Genomic DNA, 26646 nt, shown 5'->3' with positions numbered 1-26646 from the left:
TTATTTATTTAACTAGGCAAGTAAGTCAGTTAAGAACAAATCCTTATTTTCAATGACGGCCGAGGAACAGCGGGTTAACTGCCTTGTTCAGGGGTAGGACGACAGATTAGTACCTTGTCAGCTCGGGAATTCGAACTTGCAACCTTTCGGTTACTAGCCCAACGCTCTAACCACTAGGCTACCCTGCCGCCCCAGTTATGATGCAGAGAAGCCTTTACGTAAGCAGTGGAAAGTAATGGCGGTAGTTGCCACTGAGTTACTGCTCAAGTGGGACTATTGGTGAAAAGAGACAAGAAAGAGAGAAGAAAAAGTCATCAAAAAGCCCTCTGAAAGACCAACGGAATGTGACAGGCCAACGCGGACGTTTCAGAGAGAATATGTCATTCATAAACGCACTGCAAACTACCAACGTGAAAACAAGTTCCCTTCACAACTCAGCAGGAGCAGCCCGATCACTCCCTCTTTTAGGGAAAGTGGTGACTGGCGATGCTGCATGTTTCATGAGCTGTTTTCTGCGCCAGCAGTGAACAGGTTTCACAAATGCAGAAGATGTGTAGCTGCTATTGAAAAGTATGAGAAAGTTTGAGAGTTCCCAGTAACTCACGACTCAGGCCCTGTGTGGGACCGCAGCGCGTGTGTGTGTGTGTGTGTGTGTGTGGCTGTGACAGTAAAAGTAAGCTCCTCCTGTCAGATATGAAACAGAAGTTGTAGCCCTGGGTGGGCCGGTCCAATTAAAAGGCATGCAGAGCGGTGGGGTGTTTCTTCTCCTACCGAGCAAACACAAACTTTCAAACTTCAAACTCGCCTAAATAAAACAACAAACGTTGCAATGATGGCAGAATAAGGGGGGGGAAATCAAACTTCAAACTGACACATTTTTCACTCCGTTTTGCCGACTCAACAGTGATAGAAAGGGAGATACCGTCTTGTCAGCTTGTCTGATGGTCTCCATCAATGCTGCATGATGGGATTTAACACATATTTTCAGGAGGGGGTCTTTAATTCTTCCTCGTGACTACAGAGCTATAAAGCTCAAGGAGATGGCCGGGGATCCCTCTACAGGGCTAAAAGGTCTCCCTCTACTCTCTCCCGACCGACCAGGCCTGTGAAGCCAGCCCCAGTATCAGAGAAAAGGGAACCTTTTCCATATCCCCATCAATAGGGGATATAAACTTCAGAGTTCAGCTCCTAAAGTTCTACTGCATGAATGTCCTAAATGACACCCTTTCCCCTACATAGTGCACTTCTGTTGACCAGGGCTTTGGTCGACAGTAGTGCACTATGTAGGGAGTAGGGTGCCATTTGGTAAGTGGTCCTCATCATGAAAGCTTCCTCTGCTTTCTAACTTATTTTTCAAAAGAGATGGATGGATTTAGCTGAGAGCTGCAGGAATGGGAGGATAGGAATGATGAACAATGTTCTCTGGATGTTTTCTCTTCGCCGTTCCCTTCAGTCAAGTGGCAAATAACACCCGCTCCTTCAATACCACACACACACACACACACACACACACACACACACACACACACACACACACACACACACACACACACACACACACACACACACACACACACACACACACACACACACACACACACACACACACACACACACACACACACACACACACACACACACACACACACTGTGCATCTATCTCAGAGGCGGACAGGGACACGTGAGATGTATGAGCCTGTTGGAGCCTCGGCGCTCTCTGTCACGCTAGGCAGGATAACAGGAATGTTCTTTTCTGAATACACAGGCAAGACAGCTAGTGACAAACCCAGCTATCAAAACAGCTCAACAACGGCAAACAGGTTTGCGCGTGGAACTTGGCGAACGTTGAAGTAACGTGGGACGAAAAAACGATTAAACGTTAAAGTGGGTCTCAAGGACGCTGTTCTCACACAGAACCTGTTAGAGAGGAGCGGCCGTCCACCCACTAGTTGCCCTCTTCGTGATTTGTTTAATGAGAGAGAGAACAATAGAGAGAGCGATAGAGAGAGCGATAGAGAGAGCGATAGAGAGAGAGCACCAGCACCTGTAGCTTATGCATCTGCTGAGATAGATAGACTGCCCCGCCGAGTGTTTAAAAGAGGAGACTTCTGGCTAAGGCATTTATTGGATGTCCTCAAATTAAATTAGGGTGAAAGCAGGACCATTACTCTACAGCATTATAGGATAAATACCCTTGAATAAATACCTGGGAGACCAGTGAATCCAACATGAAATCATAGGCAGAGAGAAGATTAACACTCAACGAGTGGATACTCCGGATGTGTCCCAAATGGCACCCTAGTCACTACAAAGTGCACTACTAGTCAATACTAGTGCACATAATAGGTAATAGAGTGCCATTTGGGATGCAGATTCTGTACTCTCTCCTACACTTTTCTATGGTATGATAGGCGACGCCCTTGGGCCTGCCTCCGTCCCACCTCTGTAAAGGAATGAAGGAAATACACTTTGGGTGTTTTTTTGGGGGGGGCAGCTATTACACTGTGATCTGATAATCTCAAGAGAAAGAATGATGGTACCGTAAAAGTGGCAAATCTTCAAAGGAACTGAGTTTCAGAACCCAACATTGGGCCTTAAACCACCTGGAGAATAGTTCCTTATGACTAAAACAGAAAGTCTGGGGCAGAATCAATCATCCGTTTACCTCATAAGGTAATCAATCATAAACGTTAGGGTTACGATGAGGTGATGTGCAGAGTGATGTGTTTGTGGCTGCTTGCCTGCACTAGTGTCTGCCTCAAGGTGCCAAAGTTAGTCTGCTGGCGCAACGTCGCACCTCTGGGCTATGCTCTGTGGGAGCTCTCCTTCGCTCGTTTGTCATGCACTGGTCGTTCCTCGCTTAACACAATTACGGCTGTTTGCTCTCCCACAACAGATGCTGATGAGGTGAGCGGGGAGGAGGGCGCGGATTCATCTAATGTGTGTGTGTGTGTGTGTGTGTGTGTGTGTGTGTGTGTGTGTGTGTGTGTGTGTGTGTGTGTGTGTGTGTGTGTGTGTGTGTGTGTGTGTGTGTGTGTGTGTGTGTATGTGTGCGTGTGTGTGCGCGTTCGCCCGGCGATAGGAGTAGAAATTGAATTTTGATAATGGAGAACATCCATTTGGAGAGGCTTGGCAGAGTAGGGACAGTGAGGGAGCCGAAAAGGCAGCGAGGAGAAGAGAGGAAGGATGAAACACCCACTTGACCTCCCTGTGTGTGTAAGCAGAAAGTCAGATCCGGGAGGGGTGGAGCCCGGCTGCTTACTGTAAACTCACTTTAGATGAGGGACACTCTGTCACCCAGAATGCAGATGACATGGCAGCGTCCAGAGCCAAAGATGCAGATGAATGATTATGTACCGTGGGTGGTCCACGGGATGTGCAGATGACACGTGAGCCTGTAAGTAGTAGTAAGTGTTTCCACTAAGTAAAATGGATTTGAGTAAGGCTACATGAGTAAAGTGTTTAATGCACATGGCTAATGTGTTTAAAGAGACTAATGTGGTTTGAAGTGGAGGACACTAAGCAGAGGAGAGACGAACGTATGTGGATGACATAAACAGAGGATTAGAAAACTATTTAGAATGGAGCGAGAGTAGAGACTAAACTAAACAGGTATGGATGAGAAGTGTGTGTGTGTGTGTGTGTGTGTGTGTGTGTGTGTGTGTGTGTGTGTGTGTGGCGTGTGTGAGTGTGTGCGTGTGTGTGTGTGTCTGATGTGACAGCCACTCCCGTAATTGCCAACGATTGCTTATTTTGTTTCGAAATGTCAGTGCTTCCACATGGGACAGAGGGTTGAAAAAAGACAAGGCAAAACAAACCGAAAAATGTGGATGTCAACACTATTTTAAAGCGTCGTGGGACTTCACGGTACAAGAGACAACAACATACATCATCTGCACGGTGGCTTTGGTTGCTACCCAACGTTACGGTCTCCAATCAAAAGGTCATTGAGAGGGAAGGGAAACAAAGAGCAGGAAGTAGGTCATATAATATTGAGGGAAACTTCATATGAGGGTTTGGGTTAGAACAAACTAGCACCTGTATTTACAGAAGGGCTGTAATAACCCTTAGTTCAAATGTACCTAGAGGCAGGGCCACTTAAATACATAAATACAAATTCCTTCTCTTCCACTTTTACAAATTAGTAGTATTATCAAAAATAATGAACCAGATCAATTTAAGTCACAAAGAAATGTGACTTGGCTCAGGGGCAGTTCAAACCACAACAAGTACAGGAAATACTTACAATTTGTACTGATTACTGCAGTGTTTAAATCAGGCTATATCTGAACATTTTACAGGAGTAACTTTCTACTTTACAGACTTCACTTAAACCTTGTCCTCCTCACCATGGGTGGTAACACTTCATTTATGGGCAATTTAGAAGTGTGGAAGAAAATGAACAATAATCATATACTCTTCTGTGGAATTAGTGACGGTTTTGGACACTTAGGAAAAGGGGTTACTTTTTTCTCTTTATCTCCAGAAATACCCGAGAGAGAGAGCGAGAGAGAGCAAGAGAGAGCGAGAGAGAGCGAGAGAGAGAGAGAGAGAGAGAGAGAGAGAGAGAGAGAGAGAGAGAGAGAGAGAGAGAGAGAGAGAGAGACAGACGAGAGACAGAGAAAGAAAGACAGAGAGAGAGAGAGAGAGAGAGAGAGAGAGAGAAAGAAAGAGAGAGAAAGAGAGAGAGAGAGAGAGAGAGATAGAAAGAGAGTGAGAGAGAGAGAGACAGAGAGAGAGAGAGACAGAAAGAGAGCGAGAGAGAGAGAGAGAGAACCAGCACCTGTAGCTTATCCATCTGCTGTCACCATGTCAACAGTGAGACCTACTTTTGCCCAGAGCCTATAGGGCCAAAAGTAGTGCACTATGTAGGGAATAGGATGACATTTGGGACTCAACCAACGAGGCCTGGGAAGAGAAGAGAGAAGAGGATTCCATGCGTGAGCCAAGAAGGTCTGGAGAGACTAGAAAGTGACGAGATGCTTGGACCCAGAGGACGAGACACTTAATGATGAAATGGTGTTGAAAGCTACAGAGCCACACGACCCTCCTCTGTGAGAGAGCAGAGAGTCCCAATGTTTCCACCCCGCTGAAGCCTTACAGGCCAAGGCAGACTATCAGCAACAGTGACATTCAGAGAACACACACACACACACACACACACACACACACACACACACACACACACACACACACACACACACACACACACACACACACACACACACACACACACACACACACACACACACCAAGGGAGCTTTCAACACCATTTCATCATGATGGTGTCCCACAAACACATTGTACACTTCAACATACACACAGAAGTGTACGGATCTATGCACACACACTCACAGCTATAAGAAAAGCCATGAGGTAATACCCCTGTGATGCTGAATAAAAAACAACAGCCCGTCTATGTAAAGATGATGAAACATGACCATTTGCTTGCTTAAATCCACAGACTAGACACTTTTAGAAGCAAGTAGACCAGAAGATATTGACACTTGACAGCCAATCCCCTACTGTACCCTTCTAGAGGAGACCAAGGTCAAACTGTCTCTGAGCAGCAGGCGACGGTGGACAGGTGGACACCACATCACTGAGGTACACACACACACACACACACACACACACACACACACACACACACACTAGTCAGACACACACACACACACGAGTCAGACACACACACCATTTGACCTAGCCTGCAGCACCACCTCCATCTCGCAGTCTTAATTGCATTGGAACATTGTCCTTCACTTCCGTTCGCTCAGCCGGTAGCCATGATGAGCGGGAGCGACCACTAGCCACCGTGATGCAGTTTGTACTTCCTCTCCTCTCTCTCTCTGCCTGACGATCAAATTATCTCCTACCATGATTGGTCTTTCGATGGGGGGGGGGGGGGGGGGGGGGGGGGGGTTATACAGTCATCACCCTCTCTTGGCTTGATTCTGAGTAGGGAAAAGTGTTTGTGCATACTTTGGAGCAGGCAATGGAGAGCATGCTGGGATAATGGTTGTACAGGAAGCTGCCATGGACACCTCTACCAGGGGTAATTTGGGCAGACAAAAACTAGACTCTGGTAGGTAGGCAATACACACCGCCACACACAACATACACTTTAGAGACAAGCACACACACACAATTACATACACACACACACATGAACACACACCTGATATGATGCGGCAGCTGCCATTACTGCTTTCCCAGTGGCCTCAGCCAAAGTAGTGGGCCAAGAGGGGAAGATGGACAGGTATGGCGGGAGAGGGGGGGGGGGGGGGGGGGGGGGGTTATAGATGGAGAGAAATAGAGAGACGGCACGAGAGAGAAAGGGAGCAAGAGCGATGGAGAGAGATAAATAGAGACATAGAGCTGTGTAGAGAGAGAACAGACTGTGGTGCCGGGCTCTGCTCTGAGATAGTACAGATTAATTAACAGGGTGGCACGAACGCAGCATGTCATGTGTGCAGCGGGCGGGCAGCCGGGTTGAGAGGTGGGCGAGACAGAGGGGGCGAGGTGTGTGACATTCAGCCTGGCCTCCTCACACGTCGGTCGGGAGCTCTACTCTCCCGCTCTCTCAACACCCTCTCCCTAGATGTCTCTCTCTGCATATCACCTATCTCTCTCTTTCCCTACTTCCCTCTCTCAACATCGCTCTCTCTTTCTCTCTCTGCATATCACCTAGCTCTCTCTTTCTCTCCCTCTCTCTCCCTACTTCCCTCTCTCAACATCGCTCTCTCTTTCTCTCTCTGCATATCACCTAGCTCTCTCTTTCTCTCCCTCTCTCTCCCTACTTCCCTCTCTCAACATCGCTCTCTCTTTCTCTCTCTGCATATCACCTAGCTCTCTCTTTCTCTCCCTCTCTCTCCCTACTTCCCTCTCTCAACATCTCTCTCTCTCTCTCTCTCTCTCTCTCTCTCTCTCATACCGCCTATCTCTCCATAAACACCATTATGCCTTTCACACTCAATCTGTCCACTGCTGCTCCGAGCCAATCAACTGATCCCTCCTCTGCTCCGAGCCAATCAACTGATCCCTCCTCTGCTCCGAGCCAATCAACTGGAAGATACATGTGGCAATAAGAACAGCCAGACATTCATTCTACAGGGAATGGCATTAAGTAAAGGCCACAGAATGGGAGATATCAAAATGAATAAGCCTCGGTCTATAATAATATCTTAAAACACACTGTAGAATATTCTAGAAGGACATCACAAAGCAAATATAGGCCCAGGACTATTACAAGGTGTAAACCACAATCTACTGTAGGATATGTGTCTGTCAAATGTGTGAGATCTCCCACACTAGACAACCTCTGTAAAGCTGTGACCATTCAAGGACACACCCCCAGCTTTATCAAAGTGTTTGACATCGAGATTAAAACCACAGTGAACACACAGAGAAAAATGTTCCCGCAAAACCAACACAGTCAATTCCAGGGGATTTGGAACCATTGTTTGATCGTACTTTTGGGGGGGAATGGAACAAGCAGTGGGCTTTAAAACTAATTCCCATATGGTTGTGCATAGACAACATTTTCTGTTTTAGGAAAGTCACTCCTAAATGTATTTTAAAAGACAAAAAAAGTGTGTTTATAATCAAACTTAAGGGTCATATCCTTCCAATGATTTCCCCTCCCTTACCTCGTATCTAGCCTAAACACCCAAAACTACCATCAAATTCATAGAAATTGTTGGATTTTTTTGTTGTTGCAATGTTGTTGTTCAAATGGACATTTGAGACAATATATAAAATTACTTGGGTCTGTACCAAAAACCATACAGGTCTCCCAGTGGTATAATATAATAACACATGGTTGGGGAAGGTGTATTTTTCATATTTTCCATCTGAATTGGTGGGATAAGGAGGTATGGTTATGAAAAATACACCTTCCCCAACCATGTGTTATTATAGTATACCACTGTCCAACATTTCAAGTTGAACTGAAACACACATGTAGCCTAGCTACCAGAGTTAGCCTAGCTGAGAGGTGGCCTAGCTACCAGAGTTAGCCTAGCTGAGAGGAGGCCTAGCTACCAGAGTTAGCCTAGCTGAGAGGTGGCCTAGCTACCAGAGTTAGCCTAGCTGAGAGGTGGCCTAGCTACCAGAGTTAGCCTAGCTGAGAGGTGGCCTAGCTACCAGAGTTAGCCTAGCTGAGAGGTGGCCTAGCTACCAGAGTTAGCCTAGCTGAGAGGTGGCCTAGCTACCAGAGTTAGCCTAGCTGAGAGGTGGCCTAGCTGCCAGAGTTAGCCTAGCTGAGAGGTGGCCTAGCTACCAGAGTTAGCCTAGCTGAGAGGTGGCCTAGCTGCTAGAGTTAGCCTAGCTGAGAGGTGGCCTAGCTGCCAGAGTTAGCCTAGCTGAGAGGTGGCCTAGCTACCAGAGTTAGCCTAGCTGAGAGGTGGCCTAGCTGCCAGAGTTAGCCTAGCTGAGAGGTGGCCTAGCTGCCAGAGTTGATTTTTTCATTTCCCCTCTCCACCTCTTTCTCTCTTTCCTTACCACTCGTTCTCATTAAGACGATGGAAAACTTGAGGAGCGGATGGGTCGATGTTTTCATTTTTCAAGTGCATGTAGCCATTAGACGGCCGCAAATCATCCATCAGGCAAATGTGTTTCTGGTTAGGGCCTGTCAATTTAACAAGTAGCGAGGCTCAATATGCAAGATGTATTACACTCCATTTCAATAACCTTCATTATTTCTTTCAAGTGTCGTTCGTTTCGTTTTCTATTTCCCTTCTTATCCACACACACACACACATCCTCTTTCACCGACAGCAGCAGAATCTCCTTGCCAAACTCACTACTTGAGAGGCACACCACTCCGAGCCAGGTGACATTTGATTTGCCTATGATCAATCAGAAGCAAAGCCTCATTCCCATTTCAAAACCATTGACCACAGACATAAAATGATACCTGCGTGCCAATCCACCCCATCTAGACTTGTGGAAGAGTGCAATTCTATATCTTCGTGGTGCGGCAGAACATTCTAAACGGATAAAATGTGTGGGATGTTGAATTCCAACTGAAAGTGCCCATAAACTGAAGTTTAACACACGTAAATGAAAGCTCTCCAAAAATGGCTCCCACTGCCATTAGCTAACCCGGGCTCATGTGAACCCATATAAACAGTTCTGGAGTTCTCTCAGTAATACTAGCGATAATAAATGACTGCAGACTACAAATTGTAAAAGACTGCAACAGAGATCAAAACAGTATGCATGCAGTAGGCCTATTTTATATATATAAATATATAAATAATTGAAATGTAGCCTAACCACACAAATCTAGTCAAAACACATTTGCGAAATGAATCTGTTCAACACCATTTTCTCTGTAATTGCTAAAAATAAAAAAAAACAATCCGAGAAGATAAATAAACAACTTATTCTCAACGAGAGCAAAGGATCACATCCTTCTCCCTAGTTCCCAAATGGCACCCTAGTACCAATATCCAGTAGTGCACTCCTGTGGGCCCTACAGTGAAAAGTAGTGCTCTACATAGGGAATAGGGTGCCATTTGGGACACGTGCTCTAATTACACCTGCCGTGATCACTTTGGCTCAACTGTAGTGGTCGGTCGTTATAACAACAACATGGAAGGAGCACTTGAGGAAACATGTAGGGCTTGGAATTGTCAGGGATCTCACGGTACAATACTATCGGAATACTTCGACGCCAATACGATATTTATTACCATTCGCTGTTTCAAACGTATTGCTCACTATATGTCTGCTGCAGAGAGACAAGAGAGATCAGGAGAAAATTAGTTTTCATCAGTCAGGGAAATAAAAGTGCTGAAAACATGTTGGTTCACTATTTACCGTAAAAAGAAGATGGAGAACAAGTCATGAAGGAAAAATACTGTAATTTTGGTGCAGGTACAGCCGACTACCGCAAAAATAAAATTGCAATATTGCAAAAACGATACAATATATTATTTTCCAATATGTAACTGTATCCCCATCACTAGAAACATGTAGTCTGGATAGTGGATAGGTTCCCTGTGTGTGTGTGTGTGTGTGTGTGTGTGTGTGTGTGTGTGTGTGTGTGTGTGTGTGTGTGTGTGTGTGTGTGTGTGTGTGTGTGTGTGTGTGTGTGTGTGTGTGTGTGTGTGTGTGTGTGTGTGTGTGTGTGTGTGTGTGTGTGTGTGGGGGTTTGACTGTGTCTGTGTGCGTGTGTGTGCACGTGAGAAAGAGAGGGGGGAAATCCCCCCAGTCTGTTGTCGCTTTAATGAACATATCTGTCCCTGGCTGGCTGGCTGGCTGGCTGGCTGGCGGGCTCGGCTTTAAGCGGTTACATACACATACACTCAGTCTACTCATTCTGGTCACAAAGCTGGACCTTGTGGGAATGTTGATCTCTCTCCAAAAAGAGAGGGTGGGTTAGTCTCAGCTCCGGCCCTGGCTCTCACTGAACTGAATGGCTGTATCAGACCCAGGCTCAGCCACAAAGAAAAGAGAAGAATGATAACTTGATCCAAACAAGAGAAACTAGTCTACTTCACCGTTCTGTGAACCCCCCCCCCCCCCCCCCCCCCCCGACCGTAAGAACGCCATGGGGGGAAACGCGGTTCATATTTGTGTTCCTGACCAACCGGTTACTTACTGCAGCGGTCATAAGAGTTGAAGGAAGAAAACACACAGGTCAAACACATCTCTGCTGTGAAAAGAAAAGCTAGAGTTCAGAGAGATTAGAAGCAGACATAAACAAGAGAAGCTACGCTTCAAAGCATCATGTCTCCACAAGACTACTGAAAGGGAAATCGCCATTTTCAATTACTGAGTGGCAGAGGAATTTCTCGGGCCTATTTCTAAATACGCTATTATCGTCAATTCTTCTAGCCTACCTGAACACATTCAAATCAATAAGACCATATATCAAAGAACGTGCAGGGTATCTGGCGTCTGAAACTAAGACATTACGTTCAAATTACAGAGACTATAATCACTTCATTACCTTCAAGCTGAGCCTCTTTCCAAAGCGTTTTTTAATCAGTCACTCACAGATAGCTTTTTCATATACAGTATTGACATGACTGTAGGCTACTTATATTTAGTACAGTACTCTTGTGACTGTACACATATTGCTCAGCAGGGTTCCTCTGTGAACGAACAGCGCCCTCATTTTAAACAGGTAAGGCAGAACAGGGGCTAGGTCACATGGTGTTGAGCTGACCTATCCTACGCGCCTGACGGAACAGCAGCCAATCTGAAATGGTTACGTGGGAGCATGGTAAGCAAATGGAGCACGGCGGTGTGAGGAAAGCACAGTTCAAATACTGTGCTATGAGGAAACATCCGTCACGAAAATACATTGAGAGGTCTAAAAAGCCATACTAGCGAAGCCATACCAGCTCCTTAGAACACAGACAAACCATAACACAAAAAACAAAGAAATTCCTTTACATTATGATTATTATGATTATGATTATGATTTATCTTACTGTACATCTCAGACACTTGGGAGAGATACACCACTGGATCTTTCAGTAAAGGATGTACATTAAATTCCCAATCTGGCCTTCAAACCATCATGGTCACCTAATAATCCCCACTTTACAATTGGCTCATTCATCCCCCTCCTCTCCCCTGTAACTATTCCCCAGGTCGTTGCTGCAAATGAGAACGTGTTCTCAGTCAAGTTACCTGGTAAAATAACGGTAAAATAAATAAAAAAAATAAAGAAACATGTCGTACATCTTTAACCATTGGGATTTATAAATGCAACAGCTGGGGAATGGTACATGTTCTGCTTGACGCTGGAGGGTCAATTAATAATGGCGGTAGTCGCGCTATCTCACGGATGATACTCATGAACGCACACACAACCAGGAGACCAGACCGGTGTGTTGGCCCATTTGGCAGCCTCAACTCATCACCAACCCTGAAGCAACAGAGCAGCGGAGGGACACAAACACACACACACACACAGTGGAGCGACACACACACACACACACACACACACACACACACACACACACACACACACACACACACACACACACACACACACACACACACACACACACACACACACACACACACACACACACACACACACAGTGGAGCAACACACATACACAGTGGAGTGACACACACACACACACACACACACACACACACACACAGTGGAGCGACACGCACACACACAGTGGAGCGATACAGACACACACACACAGTGGAGCGACACACACACATAGTGGAGCGACACACACACACAGTGGAGCGATACACACACACACACACACACACAGTGGAGCGACACACAATGCATACAATGTTTAAAGGCATACATCATCTCTCCCCAGCTGGAGGAAGTGTGGGGAGCCGGAGGTGAGAAGTGTGGGGAGCAGGAGGTGAGACGTGTGGAGAGCCGGAGGTGAGACGTGTGGAGAGCCGGAGGTGAGACGTGTGGGGAGCAGGAGGTGAGACGTGTGGGGAGCCGGAGGTGAGACGTGTGGAGAGCCGGAGGTGAGACGTGTGGAGATCCGGCGGTGAGACGTGTGGAGATCCGGAGGTGAGACGTGTGGAGAGCCGGAGGTGAGACGTGTGGAGATCCGGCGGTGAGACGTGTGGAGATCCGGAGGTGAGACGTGTGGAGATCCGGAGGTGAGACGTGTGGAGAGCCGGAGGTGAGACGTGTGGAGATCCGGCGGTGAGACGTGTGGAGATCCGGAGGTGAGACGTGTGGAGAGCCGGAGGTGAGACGTGTGGAGATCCGGCGGTGAGACGTGACTTGTGTGGAGGAAGGAAAGCGGGAAAGGTTCAGGACAAATGATCCAGGGGTCGGATTCGGGCCCCATCCTGTCCCCACTGGCGTACAGACGCACACACACACACTTCATTACATCCCCATCACAGCAAGTAACTGGCATAGACCGCTCACTGCCGAGGGTCAATGTCTCAACTCCAATTGAGCGTTCCTTTAATGTGTGTCAATATGGTCATTGGCTGGTGGTGCGTGGATGGTCCACTGACATAATATGTCAATACGTAGTTTCTTAAGAGCTGTATAGCATGTCTAATATTCTGTTACAGGTTTTTCATCAATGAGTTTGTATTGAAAAAAGTGATTCATGAAATTGAGTTTCTAAATATTTTTTAAGCAGGTTGTTACCTGAAAATAGCATTTCGCAACACTTTGTTAGCATAAAAGTAAGCACCAAAACAGGCCTTCTGCAAGGGAGAGCCAGGATGTTGTGTTCCAAACACCATCAAATTCAGGGACAGAGTGAGCGGGACTGAGCATTGTCGAGCCGACGGAAAGAGTACATATTTTATTTTTGTTTTCACACCAAACACACTTTCACACCTCCAGATCTCTACTCATTGTCAGTTCACAGACCAAATTTTCATTTCACATCAAACCATATGGTTCCATCTAACACAAGAGCTTCGGCAAACATCTGGAAGAAACGTATATTTTGAACCATATTTTACACATTCAAATTCTCCTCAAACTATCTTTGTCCAACCAACCACGTAACTCCACAGTGAAACAACCAGTTTACAGTGATCCTACATGTACCAGAGATGGCAACAACAACAAAGAAATCCATCATAATTTTAGACGCTGACATAATGCCATCAAAGCCTGTAGTGCCTGGAAAGGGAGGAGTCCATGAATATTTTAGTGAGGTTCATAGGGAAAGACAATTGGCTGATGTTAGGAAGGGCAAATACATCTGAAGGCAGTTGGAGTTCGACACCGGGAAAAACGAGAGAGCCAATAAAACCACTCGAAGCTTAAATAGTGTGTAAGCAGTGTGTGTGTGTGTATGTGTGTGTGTGTGTGTGTGTGTGTGTGTGTGTTTGTATGTGTGTTTGTATGTGTGTGTGTGTGTGTGTGTGTGTGTGTGTGTGTGTGTGTGTGTGTGTGCGTGTGTGTGTGCGTGTGTGTGTGTTTGTATGTGTGTTTGTATGTGTGTGTGTGTGTGTGTGTGTGCGTGCGTGCGTGCGTGTGTGCGTGTGAATCCTTTTGAAGTACTCTGCACCTTCACCTTCTATAAAGAGAGGTGGAGAGAAAGAGAACATGTTTTTAAAAAGGGAAAATAAGATAGAAAACATACAAAGGGTCTGGGTGTTTGTGTGTGTGTGTGTGTGTGTATCGGGTGTGCATCATTACAGGGACACGCAGAGGGGTTTCCACTCTAATAAGACATTGACTCTCTGCAGTGCTGTTCATTGCATCAGCAGCCATCGGACTGGCAACAGAGCAATACATAAATGCATCAATACAGCCTGAGTGTTTTAGCAGGTGTATTGAGGAGTGTGTGTGTGTGTGTGTGGGGGAGGGGGGGGCAGAATGGGCCAGAATAACACTGGGCCAGAATAACATCCCCACACACAGCTGCCTTTCATTAAGGTTCACATGCTGCTATCATAACAAATCGCCTCCCTCGAAAAGTGAGAGGGAGGGAGGGTGGGGATGTGTCGGAGCGTTTTTTTGCGTGTGTGTGTGGGGGAGGGGGGGGGGGGTGTTTGTGTGTGTGTTTGTGGGGGGGAGGGGTGTGTGTGTGTGCGCGTGTGTGTATTAAATAAATCACAAACATTCACCTTTCCCCTCTCCAATCTCTCCCTGTGATATGTTGTGATTGACAAAGTCCCAGACAGACAGAGGAGCTGTCCTCCCTTTCCCTTTCCTCGTCCCACCACGCCACCACTTCACAAGTGCACTCAACTCAGTGAGCTGGGAGCTGCTCGGGAGCTTGGTTGGGGCCGGTGTGCACTGTGCACTGCTTGCCCGTGGCGGAAGGGAGCCTCTCCTCTATCCCCATCTCCTCCTCCCTCTCTCCCCTCCTCCTCACCCCCGTCCCTCCCCCGTTTCAGCATGGCTGGGCTGCAATGAGCCCTGCTCCAATGAAACACGCTATTCCAGGCAGAGTGTGGTGCTCGGTGCTGCCGCTCCTCTCCTCTGCGGCACTGCTCACGCACCACACTTAACAAGCTGCTGGTGAATCAGCCTTGTGCATGCCCTTGGTGGCTATTCCCTTACTCCCTTCTCTTGTATACATCTGTCGCTCTACCTTGGCCTCGCTTCAGTTTTTCATGGTTGCTATACCATTGCCACCGTCTGTCTAAGGAGAGGAGGCCCCCTCTTCTACAGGCCTCTACGTCTCTCTCTTGCCCTATCGTTTGGCAAGCCTCTGAGGTGAAGTACTGGGTCTTCTGTTCAAACCGCATTGATCTGATAGTATTAATGAAGCGTAGGCACATTTGACAGAATTAACACTTCATTATGTCACTGAAAAATGAATTAGAGGCTCTATTTACACAGAATGAACCATCTGGTGCACACAGGGAAGTAACGCCGACTCCTGAATAAGAACACACACTGTTGATGTGATCAGAATGACAAGTGGCAACCGTCTTTCAACCGGTCACACCTGGGCATGGATTTAGAGTGAGGATCACGCCGGCCAAACGGAACTTTATTAACATCATTATAGTAACAAATGATGCCTTCTCTCCATCCAAAGTAGCCCGCACCACCGCCACCAAAGGCCCTGTCATGAGGGTTTAAAAACAATCACTGGCTACGTATGAGTAACAAATGAAACCTCATATCTCCAAAGTGATCCCATCAATCATCTGAGAGTTAATGTGAACTAATAAAATCAGATTTTTTGGACATGGGAGACCGACGTCCCCTAGTGCACCAAACTATGTCAGAAATGTATTACGACTGCACTTCAAATGAATTTGACCCGCCCACCCCACCTCACCCAACCTCACCCTGCTCCACCCCACCCCACCTCACCCCATTCCACCCCACCGCACCCGCTCCACCCCATCTCACCCAACCTCACCCTGCTCCACCCCACCCTACCTCACCCCGTTCCACCCTACCTCACCCTGCTCCACCCCACCCCACCTCACCCGCTCCACCCCATCTCACCCAACCTCATCCTGCTCCACCCCACCCCACCTCACCCCGTTCCACCCCACCTCACCCGCTCCACCCCATCTCACCCAACCTCACCCTGCTCCACCCCACCCCACCTCACCCTGTTCCACCCTACCTCACCCTGCTCCACCCCACCTCACCCGCTCCACCCCATCTCACCCAACCTCACCCTGATCCACCCCACCCCACCCCACCTCACCCCGTTCCACCCCACCTCACCCCGCTCCACCCCATCTCACCCCGTTCCACCCCACCTCACCCCGCTCCACCCCATCTCACCCCGTTCCACCCCACCTCACCCGCTCCACCCCATCTCACCCAACCTCACCCTGCTCCACCCCACCCCACCCCACTTCACCCCGTTCCACTCCACCTCACCAGCTCCACCCCATCTCACCCAACCTCACCCTGCTCCACCCCACCCCACCTCACCCTGCTCCACCCCACCCCACCCCACCTCACCCTGTTCCACCCCACCTCACCCTGCTCCACCCCACCCTACCCCGTTCCACCCCACCTCACTCCGCTCCACCCCACCTCACCCCGCTCCACCCCACCTCACACCATCTCACCCCGCTCCACCCTCCACTGACGCGGGAACCATTTGTTTCGCAGCAATAGAAACCTTTGTCTGAATTAGGCCTACCAGGGGCGTTTCATAAAGATAATACCTTCTGCAAAGAAGGTGTGTCAAATACATCATGTTCCGATCCTCACATCTAGACATAAATTATAGAAATGGATTTTAGTTTTTCACAAACTAACTTTTGGTGTTTGCTTATTACCTTCAAAATATTGGTCTTAAAAGTTATTGTTTAGGGCGGGAATTTAAATGCAGCAATTTCCTCGCTAAAAGGCAATATCATATCAAATATCTTTCATTATGGTTCTTGATTACCTAGCCTAATCATACAGTTCCCCTTTGCAACAATTTCAGTTATATAATTGAAGGGTCATAGGATCAAATGACATCCAGCAGGCAGCTAGAGGACACATAGCAGTAGTGTATGTGGATGCCAGTGCCATACGTTATGTAGGCTGGACGTAGACTACACTAAACCAAACAGATGCGTTTACACTGTACGACAACCCAGTTGTCTGCCCAACAACAGCCCTGTGCCTGCTCAGAAGACCGGTTGGCTCCCTGTGCCTGCTCAGAAGACCGGCTGGCTACAAACCAAAGTATGGCCACACAGAAATTCAAGGTTAGACTATCTAAAAGAACATAAAACTTCCTCGCACAATCATTTGAAAAATAGAGTAAAATACCACAAAATATGTACAATACCTGAGTGAAAATGAGAGACAGCTTGAACAGAACAGAGCACATATCTGGCCTCTGTCTCTCTCTCCGAGAAACACACAAGACTGAAGGGTAGTGGTTGAACTGTGTATCAGATCTCTCTATGCAGTGCCAGATTATAGCCTGGTTAAACTCCATACGGCCCAGTCCCTGTTTAAACAAAAGCCTATTTAGGAGGATCCAGGAATCTTTCGTCGGCCTCTCTCTTCAGTCTCATTTTTCAGCCGCAATTACAGGACACGAAGATACCTCGGCTCTCTTAACCCACACTGGCTGTCTGCATCATGTCCAGGCTGTTTAGAGGGCACTGGTCTAAACCGACTGGACTCAACCACTATCAATGGTTTATAAAAAGAAATAAAACATTTTTTTATAAGAGTAAAATCTAATTTTACAATGTTTAAAAAAATGAATTATGTTATGTTGAATTATATTAAATGTTTTAATGGAAAATACTAGTGTGTGTGTCTCCCTATTTCTACTATTTTTTTTATTTCACCTTTATTTAACCAGGTAGGCTAGTTGAGAACAAATTCTCATTTGCAACTGCGACCTGGCCAAGATAAAGCGAAGCAGTTCGACACACACAACAACACAGAGTTACACGTGGAATAAACAAACACACAGTCAATCATAAATAAATAATAATACTGACTAAAGGTGGTGTGCTGATTCTGATTCTGAGCTTTAAGAAAAACTGAAAACAGTCCCTATGTACTGAAATAACTACAACATATTTCATAGCGTTACACATTTAAACTGGTGTTACTGACGTGCAATAAAGTCTCAATTGACTGTCTAACAAATAAATGTTTCACCCCATATCTTAAAATCGCCTAACCTGGGGGTTACATTAAAATGAACGTGAATTACGGAACATTTTATTTCTTCTGTAGGCTAAAGGGACCTCCAGGCTCAGTGCCTCCGGGGATAAGAAGGGCACAGGGCAAAGAAGTGAGCCAAATCACAAACTACACACTCTGCACCATATCTATCTAAGGGCCAACGACATGATTCATAGTCCTTTTTAAAATGAATGTGACCTGGAAGCTTTTCAAATATTTTGGTATACCGGTAGCGTATTGTATTATATCGCATTGTTGGCATCCCCGTTGGATAAAGACTAGGGTCTATATTCAACCCGTAACGCTGAAGAGCCGCTTTATAGCGCAATTGAAAATTAAAGGCAAAGTTCCCGCGGTCGCAGAGACTGCATTCACGGTAAACGCGGCATATGTTGGCTCAATGTAAATTACTTTTATATGTATATCTGCAATATGTAACGCTTCAACGATACATATTGAATAGAGCCCTAAGACTACTTATATGGGGATACATCTGTCAGGCTACAGCTTTAAGGAGCCAGTGAAGGGACGAAGCCAGTCCCTTATAATAAACCAATACACGTTATTGATAACCAACACCGTATGCCCAGAAATGATGACAAACTGAAAGCTTTACAGTGTACTGTTATGTGTTTTGAAAGGTCCCATTTAAACCGTAATGATACAGTGTATTAAAAATACAATGGAGCAACATATCATGTATTTGTCGCCTTTGTAGAGAAGGAAGACCACGATGTATTATTTTTTCCATTTTATACATTTGTCTGATTATCGACCTGTGCGCGTGTCGCCAAAGAGCACCTGATACAAACTAACACTGGCAGAAAAGTTAAAGGACTAAATACATCTACATGAACAACAACAATGGTACTCATAAATGGCAGCAATGTCTCCCAAATTTGTGAAATGGCAACAATGTCAGAGAACTGAATATTTTTTGTTTTAAATAACTGACATATAGTTGTGTGGATGGATTAAATACAACATAAAATTACTGTAGGCCTTCAGCTGTACGCAATCAAAAGGCAATTTATATATATATTTTTGGTGCTGATTTTAAGCACGTGTGCAGATGCCAGGTGAACTATTTTAATGTGTCCAACAATGCGTAATCAAATAACATGCACATATGCCAGTTTATCCTGATCAAAGTAGTTCAGAAGTTTCACAATACACAACGGACATATACGCTACGGACGGTACCTCAAAATATTAAATGGGATATTCCTATGGCACCTTTCATGTCAAACGCTTGTAAAACACGAACGCAGCGTAATTTATCAACAACTCTCACAGGAAGCAAACACTAGCCATACCAACACCCGGCTAATAAATGTGTTTACCATTTGGACAATATTAAAATAAATAAATTACAACAGGACAGTACAGTTTGGGGCCCTACCTGGTGTGGATTTGTCCGATTAGAATCCCATTGTTGTTCAGTACCGGTGTGTCAAAACTTCACCAAACGATGCTCCAACTTCTAGGGAATGCGTCGCTGTTTTCTGAATGGAATAGTCGGTGGTAAAATAAAGGTGCTGGCTAACACAACTCTCACTCCAGCTATTTCAAAACGATAGGATAGTCCCGTAGCTCAATGGAAATATAAAACATACCAATGTCGCCGACGTGGTGTTGACAGGTATTCACTGCCCTGGAACAACAGTGAAGACTGTCTGATCACTCAACAGTAAAGGACAGCGCAGTGAAAGAAGCAGAGGATTCGAGCATGACACCGTCCAGCAGTGACAACCACACATGTGTAACTACTGAGGACCCTACCAACCACAGACGACACAAAACGGGGGGAGATCGAGTTACGATTGTTGTAGCCTATTTGCGCCGAGAGAACCACTGCCTCCGTAAACTTCAGTCTCCTTGACGTGACAAAACGAGCAAAAGAAAGGCACTCTCTCACACTCTTCCGACCGCCAACGGTACAAGCAAGGTGGCTATTTTTTATTTTCAAAAGAACGGAGATGTCTCCGGGTCTAGATAGATATTGTCCTGCGCGCGATGGAGCGTCTCCCCCTCGCAGTCAGTCGATGTAAAGACCCAGTGTTCCCCCTGCTGCGTCCAATCAGTATGTATATCTAGCACTATATGATAATAATTTAAGGGGCATCCATGAGTTGCGTCGCGGTGTGATAAATGACTCCGCGACGGATATCGAAGCAGATGAAGATGTCTGTGTTGGTAGTGATTAGGCTACACACTCAGATAATGGATTTAGGGCTTCGATTTGGAGAGGATTGTGTATAGGCACAGGCGCAGGGTTATTTGTTTAGTACAGAGCAGCTTGCAGCCTACATCAGTTGTTATGACATGTTAATAAATGCATAATTTTGTTGTTTTATTTTACGGTCACATATTTGTATAAGTAGGTTGCCATAATTTGGCCTGCTTAGAGATGGGTAAAATTAGGGTAAAATTATTTGGAATTCTGTCAAACAAGCAGTACTGTACCATTTGGTGCCAGGTACATTAATAACCGATTGTGTACTTTTCCCAGCAATATTACAAAATGAAACTAAGGACAAACAGAGCATAATATTTTAACATATATTGCAGCCAGCCACCCCACTAGAAAGTAAAAATATTTACTATAACCTGACATTTTTTCTATTCCTGCCAACATGCAGAACATGGTTGCACATGTCCTTTTGCTTTGACTTTGACATCAATGTTAATAGTCACATGTCAGGAGGTCATGTCTGGGTCAAACAGTTGACTAAAACTGAAAATATGCACATATTTTACAGCCTTTAACATACACTAAGTGTACAAAACATTAGGAACACCTGCTCTTTCCATGACAGAGACTGACCAGGTGAATCCAGGTGAAAGCTATGATCCCCTATTGATGTCACTTGTTAAATCCACTTCAATCAGTGTAGATAAAGGGGAGGAGAGGTTAAAGAAGGATTTTTAAGCCTTGAGACATGGATTGTGTATGTGTGCCATTGGGGCTCTCAGTGCAAGAGGCGTCACTACAGTACCTGGTTCGAATCCTGGCTGCATCAAGTGCAGTAGATAGACGTGCACAGCCCAATATCCCTACTCCCTCCCTGGTTGGGGTTGGGTGGAGTGAAGTGGACGCCGGTGGGAGGGTGGTACTGCCTTGCACCAAAACCAAACGAAGCATGCCATGTGTTTCTGGTTGCCATGGCGGCGTGGTGGAGAGCTAGTGCATGTGAGCGTGGTGCAGTGGTCATGACATGATTTGATTGTAACATCTCAGCCTCTCTCACGTCTCCTTATACGAAACATGGTCTTGCCTTGAAAGGAGCCATTTCAGGTTTAAAGGTTTAAACACTGGTTGGATTCAAAGTAATGGCCGGACTGAAAAGAGTCCCACCCTGCAGTGTCGAGGTGATAGGTTAAAAGACAGGACATTATTACACAAAGAAATTATATAATTTGTTTCAAAAAAATTACAACTGGACATTATTCTGTCAAAAAATAACTATTTAGGGAAGCAAGGAATACAAGGTGAAGAAGTGTAAGGATTGTACAATACAAAATAGTCGTGAGCCCATACTCAAGTAATTATTTTTGCTCTGAAATATAAAAGTGTTTTCTTTTTGTCTTTCTCTTTATGTATTATTCATTTAGCTGACTAATCTGAGGGACAAAGCCTAAAAAAGGACATGTCTTTGGAAAGCAGGGCATACTGGACATAGCGCTGCTACGGCTGTGTTGCCTACCATGGGGAGAACTGCGCCATAACAGTTAGCATTTTCACAGCAGGCCCACTCAATCTGGAACGTTTGAAGCTAGTTCAATGTTTTTCTCATTGACTGGGGATTTAATTCCAAATATCAATGCCCACTTTACCTTTGAAGTCAGTTTTTGTCTGTTTAATGACATACTGAATGAACGATGGAGGGAAACACTATAGCACGGTAATACAAATGCTAACTGCTATTGTGGAATAATTTCACAGCAAAACTAAAAACACCAGTAAAACTAGTGGAACTAACGCGGATAGAAAATAAATACTGCAGCACGTATCCCAAGATCCACATTAAGGAATTCATATGTAACGTTAATTATTTCAGAATTCTTATGTCAACTTTGTTTATTTTTTTTCCGAGGCCAGCTCCAGTATTTCAATTATTGCTCAATTGCTCTGAGAAACCAAACAAATCATATTTAGTCTTTTCAGAGAGCACTCTATTCTCAACAAGTTACCACTATTAAAAGCCATTATCCGTACCATTGTTCTCTGCCTGGTCTAAAGCCTCACAATTATGGATATCAATCATTCCGTACACTCCGATATCAATCATTCCTTACACTCTATTCAGAATAAAAGGACACGTCCATCCACTGATTTTAACAGCCTAATCAAAAAAAAGCGCTGTGCAATGCCGGTAAATAGACAAAGATGGGCTCTGGCTGAAAGGGGAGATAGATTGATAAATACATAAGTGTGAAAGTAGATAAAAGAACCCCTGGTGTTTGAGATGCGGTCCAATCACACACAAATCATTCATACCAACTGTGAGATAGAAGAAACATCACCATCATCAAAGCACTTCATCTCTCAATCCCCCTCCCTCACCTTGTTCCTCCCTCACTACCACGCATTAACACACACACACCTGGGGGGGACATTTCTGATTTTCCAACCAAAAGAATGCATATTTATTCCCTGTTCCCCATCACCAGAGAATAAGAGATAAGTCAAACTGAGGAACAGACAGGCGGACGGACAGAGAGACACACAGTGACATGTGGAAGTGACACGTGTGCCAACACTGATCCCAGAAGCTGTGCCTATGGGGCTGCCCAGATCCAGGGATGGAGCGGAGCTGCCTACAGCTTGGCACAAGACCTCTGGGGCCCCAGACAGGGGCAGAGACACAGCGAGAGGCACGGCTACACGCCTGTCTGTCCTCCTGCACAGAATGGAGTTACTGACCATAGGTCATAGGTCACAGGGCCTTGGCCTGTATTTTCAGGAAGGTAGATCAGATGCACTCACATAAGTAGCCTAAGTATATACATACTGTTACGCACACATGACCAGACAGTAGACACGTGTATAGTGTAGTAGGTAATGGCACAGTATACACAGCTAAATGCACATGACACACACACGCACGCACGCACGCACACACACACACACTCACACAGAATGACGGTATATTTGTAGCTGGGAGGCAGTGAGTCTGCTCTGTAACCCCTCCTCCTCTCCTTCCCTCCTGCAGGAGCATCTTTCACATGACTGGTGAAGTGTTAGGACAAGTCAATGTCAACAGCCTGCCTGGGCCTCTCTCTCTCTCTCTCTCTCTCTGTCTCTCTCTCACTCTCTCTCTCTCTCTCTCTCTCTCTCTCTCTCTCTCTCTCTCTCTCTCTCTCTCTCTCTCTCTCTCTCTCTCGCTCTCTCGCTCTCTCTGTCCATCTATCTTCATCACCTCGCTCTCTTTGCCTCACCCTCAACCCTCCCTATCTATATCTCGCTGCAACCTGATCTCATAGTTTCACTTCGGGATTTGACGTAATTGAATTAACGTCAATTTTTGATTTTGACCCATTAATTCCATGTTGTTACAGGGTTTAAACATAAACAACTGAAAGGGTTAAGTTTAGGTTTGAATTCAGAGTGGTTAAGTTTAGGGCTATGGTTTGGGGAAAGCATAAAACGAAAGCATTTTTAAAAATGAGCTGTCTCCATTTATATAGTGTCATCAAGTACACCTCCTGCTTAAAAGAGCATTGTGGACTGCTGTGGTGCAGCTGTCTAAGCAGCGTGCTCTGGCTCTGAGTGTGGTGAGTTTGAGCCCAGTGGTGTCCCATCGTTGTTTTGGTGAGAGCAGAGGGTGGTATGTATCATTGTTTTGGTGAGCGCAGAGGGTGGTATGTATTGTTGTTTTGGTGAGAGCAGAGGGTGGTATGTATTGTTGTTTTGGTGAGAGCAGAGGGTGGTATGTATTGTTGTTTTGGTGAGAGCAGAGGGTGGTATGTATTGTTGTTTTGGTGAGAGCAGAGGGTGGTATGTATTGTTGTTTTGGTGAGAGCAGAGGGTGGTATGTATTGTTGTTTTGGTGAGAGCAGAGGGTGGTATGTATTGTTGTTTTGGTGAGAGCAGAGGGTGGTATGTATTGTTGTTTTGGTGAGTGCAGAGGGTGGTATGTATTGTTGTTTTGGTGAGAGCAGAGGGTGGTATGTATTGTTGTTTTGGTGAGAGCAGAGGGTGGCATGTATCATTGTTTTGGTGAGAGCAGAGGGTGGTATGTATTGTTGTTTTGGTGAGAGCAGAGGGTGGTATGTATTGTTGTTTTGGCGAGAGCAGAGGGTGGCATGTATCATTGTTTTGGCGAGAGCAGAGGGTGGTATGTATTGTTGTTTTGGTGAGAGCTGAGGGTGGTATGTATTGTTGTTTTGGTGAGAGCAGAGGGTGGTATGTATTGTTGTTTTGGCGAGAGCAGAGGGTGGCATGTATCATTGTTTTGGTGAGAGCAGAGGGTGGTATGTATTGTTGTTTTGGTGAGAGCAGAGGGTGGTATGTATTGTTGTTTTGGTGAGAGCAGAGGGTGGTATGTATTGTTGTTTTGGTGAGAGCAGAGGGTGGTATGTATTGTTGTTTTGGTGAGAGCAGAGGGTGGTATGTATTGTTGTTTTGGTGAGAGCAGAGGGTGGCATGTATCGTTGTTTTGGTGAGAGCAGAGGGTGGTATGTATCATTGTTTTGGCGAGAGCAGAGGGTGGTATGTATTGTTGTTTTGGTGAGTGCAGAGGGTGGTATGTATTGTTGTTTTGGTGAGAGCAGAGGGTGGTATGTATTGTTGTTTTGGTGAGAGCAGAGGGTGGTATGTATCATTGTTTTGGCGAGAGCAGAGGGTGGTATGTATTGTTGTTTTGGTGAGAGCAGAGGGTGGTATGTATTGTTGTTTTGGTGAGACCAGAGGGTGGTATGTATTGTTGTTTTGGTGAGAGCAGAGGGTGGTATGTATTGTTGTTTTGGTGAGAGCAGAGGGTGGTATGTATTGTTGTTTTGGTGAGAGCAGAGGGTGGTATGTATTGTTGTTTTGGTGAGTGCAGAGGGTGGTATGTATTGTTGTTTTGGTGAGAGCAGAGGGTGGTATGTATTGTTGTTTTGGTGAGAGCAGAGGGTGGTATGTATTGTTGTTTTGGTGAGAGCAGAGGGTGGTATGTATTGTTGTTTTGGTGAGAGCAGAGGGTGGTATGTATTGTTGTTTTGGTGAGAGCAGAGGGTGGTATGTATTGTTGTTTTGGTGAGAGCAGAGGGTGGTATGTATTGTTGTTTTGGTGAGAGCAGAGGGTGGTATGTATTGTTGTTTTGGTGAGAGCAGAGGGTGGTATGTATCATTGTTTTGGTGAGAGCAGAGGGTGGTATGTATTGTTGTTTTAGTGAGAGCAGAGGGTGGTATGTATTGTTGTTTTGGTGAGAGCAGAGGGTGGTATGTATTGTTGTTTTGGCGAGAGCAGAGGGTGGTATGTATTGTTGTTTTGGTGAGAGCAGAGGGTGGTATGTATTGTTGTTTTGGTGAGAGCAGAGGGTGGTATGTATCATTGTTTTGGTGAGAGCAGAGGGTGGTATGTATTGTTGTTTTGGTGAGTGCAGAGGGTGGTATGTATCATTGTTTTGGTGAGAGCAGAGGGTGGTATGTATTGTTGTTTTAGTGAGAGCAGAGGGTGGTATGTATTGTTGTTTTGGTGAGAGCAGAGGGTGGTATGTATTGTTGTTTTGGTGAGAGCAGAGGGTGGTATGTATTGTTGTTTTGGTGAGAGCAGAGGGTGGTATGTATTGTTGTTTTGGTGAGAGCAGAGGGTGGTATGTATCATTGTTTTGGTGAGAGCAGAGGGTGGTATGTATTGTTGTTTTAGTGAGAGCAGAGGGTGGTATGTATTGTTGTTTTGGTGAGAGCAGAGGGTGGTATGTATGGACATCCTCAGGACCTTTTTAAACGTCTGAAATCAAAGTGCGTTTCTAGTGACCAGGCTGCTCTCTCACCCGCTCTCTCTCCACCACTCTGCCCATCCCTCTGGGCTTCAGGGTCCCCTCATCTCCAGCCAACTCCCAACTAGGGCACACACACATGCACACGCACCACACACACACACACACACACACACACACACACACACACACACACACACACACACACACACACACACACACACACACACACACACACACACACACACACACACACACACACACACACACACACGCAAACGAACACAGCGCTAGCCAGATGAGCATTTCACACGGCCCATGCACACACTCACGCAGCCCAGATGGAGCGTTGCACATACAGGATATACACTTTAACATGTACAGTACAGAATATACACTTTAAAGTGTATGTCCTGTACTGTACATGTTAAAGTGTATATCCTGTACTGTACATATTTATGTAAGACACAACAGGATGTTGCCTTCCAGATAATACTGGAAACACATTTAGAGGTGTACTTTGCTGTACAGGTGCACTCAGAAATTACACCTGACGGTCAACATAGTACCAATTTCACCATTGATATGATCCATACTACTTCTATGCTCTTTACTACACCTCCACACAAATAAGAAAAACAATGACATGGAAAATGTAC

The 26646-nt window shown here is 45.7% G+C and overlaps 1 protein-coding gene across 5 annotated transcripts in view; it reads right to left on the bottom strand.

The window, feature by feature from the left end:
* LOC129841128 (teneurin-3-like) overlaps positions 1-26646 on the bottom strand; it is a 570942-nt gene that overhangs the window by 202521 nt on the left and 341775 nt on the right. Inside the window, exons 1-2 of one of the 5 annotated variants that reach the window (XM_055909242.1) lie at positions 19675-20286; positions 19461-19563 (exon numbers count right to left, since the gene is read on the bottom strand). The exons of 2 other annotated variants lie outside the window; for them this stretch is intronic. The gene's annotated coding sequence lies outside the window, so the exon portion shown is untranslated. Of the gene's footprint in view, positions 1-19460; positions 20301-26646 lie in introns of those variants that run through there. 2 more of the 5 variants (XR_008757281.1, XM_055909240.1) reach the window with 2 other exon arrangements.

This window comes from Salvelinus fontinalis, chromosome 42 (assembly GCF_029448725.1).
Source record: "Salvelinus fontinalis isolate EN_2023a chromosome 42, ASM2944872v1, whole genome shotgun sequence".
Classification (NCBI taxonomy): Eukaryota; Metazoa; Chordata; class Actinopteri; order Salmoniformes; family Salmonidae; genus Salvelinus; species Salvelinus fontinalis.
This window is presented reverse-complemented; position numbering and strand designations above follow the sequence as displayed.